General features: G+C 41.9%; 1 pseudogene; it reads left to right on the top strand.

The window, feature by feature from the left end:
* The first annotated feature begins 377 nt into the window (after positions 1-377).
* Positions 378-640, top strand: LOC133075770 (small ribosomal subunit protein uS14-like; annotated as a pseudogene).
* Positions 641-1,688: the final 1,048 nt, after the last annotated feature.

The following is a 1,688-nucleotide window of genomic DNA, read 5'->3' as shown; positions in this document are numbered from 1 at the left end:
ACATAGGCATATGACCTCTTACATCTTAGTGGATCCAGAGAGGGATTTGTGTAACAGAGAAGGACTCTTGAAACCAAATGGACCTTCCCTAAGGGAGTTCTAACAAATACTAAATTATTTCAGCCAAACCTCAGAGATTGGTGAGCGGGGGTAGGGAGGAAAAGGGTCTCATGGGTCTCAATGGGGAAGATGGGAAAGGAAAGGAGGAGAGGGAGGAAGTGAAAGTGTTCTAAAGGTCTCGTCTTGGAGGGATGAGGGAGAAGAGGAGGAAACAGACCTAGGAGCTGGGAGGACAGTGCACCTCAGTGTGGGACATGGTGAGTTACAGGCCTCCGATTATCAGGACAAGGAAATTCCTTTTGCCTAGTTGCAGCCAAGAAAGCAACATGGGTCACCAGCAGCTCTACTGGAGCCATCCAAAAAAATTTGGCCAGGGTTCTAGCTCTTGCCACGTCTGCTCAAACCGGTCCAAACTGGCCCAAACCGGGATGATCTGATCCAGAAATACAGCCTCAATATGTGCCGCCAGTGTTTCCGCCAGTATGGGAAGGACATCGGCTTCATTAAGTTGGACTAAGTGTGAACTTCTTGAATGGGTCATCCAGCGTATCTACCTTCCTCAGAAACAATACTAACTCTTTGTATATAAAATAAAAAATTTTAAACTTCAAAAAAAACACAAAAAACAAGGAAATTCATCATGAAGGAAATGGAGAGACCTTCTTAACCAAGCCTGGGAACTCAGAAGCTATGAAAGAAAAGATGGGTATTTGACTATGTCAACATTAAAATATTTTATGTGACAAGGGATACCAAAAATAAAGCCAGTGCAAATGATGGAGCTGGAAAAATATTTGTAATACAAATAACAGTCACCAACTGCGGTTGACTAACTTATTGTGTGCCATGCACCATCCTATTGACTTGTATTAACTCACTGGTGTCTAGAACAACAGTATGAGGTAGGAATTATGATGTTGATGATGATTGCTCCTTCACAGATGAGTAAACTGAGGCAAAGTTGAATGACTTGCCGAGGTCACATAGCCAATCAGGGGCTAAGTTCTGATGCGACCCTTGGCAGCCCGCCCCAGAGGACGATGCTCTTAATCACTTCTCTGCAATTAAGCCAAAGGTCAAATGGATGCTATCTAAAGAGCTTTTACAAATTGACCTGAACAAGACAAACAACCAAGACAGAAATGGACTTAGATTATGGACAGATTATTTACAGAGGAGCAAAACCAAATGGCCAACAAACGAATGTAAAGATCTTCAAATTCAACAGTGGTCAGAAAAATGCAAATTAAAGAAGCAATAAGACATTGCATCCATCAGACCGACTGACATAACTAAAACGAGCAATGCTCTCAAGTGCTGGCAGGAATATGGAGAAAAGGCCACTCTGGTACATGTGAAGTTTTGCAACCATTTGGGAAAGCAATCTGGCAACATCTATTAAAATGGAAACGAAACCCTTTGACCCATTAATCTGACTCCTGGGAATCCGTCCCCAAAAAATAAAAATACCAATACTTAAGGACAAGGATGTTGATTGGAACATTGTTTTTTTTGTATGTGTGGTAGGAAGCTGGCCACAAAATGAACGCCCATCAAAAGGAAAAGGGGAACGATGGAATAAATGATGCTCCGTCCACCCTATACACATTTTAATAAAATAAAACCAA

Source organism: Eubalaena glacialis, chromosome 15, assembly GCF_028564815.1.
Source record: "Eubalaena glacialis isolate mEubGla1 chromosome 15, mEubGla1.1.hap2.+ XY, whole genome shotgun sequence".
Lineage (NCBI taxonomy): Eukaryota > Metazoa > Chordata > Mammalia > Artiodactyla > Balaenidae > Eubalaena > Eubalaena glacialis.
This window is presented reverse-complemented; position numbering and strand designations above follow the sequence as displayed.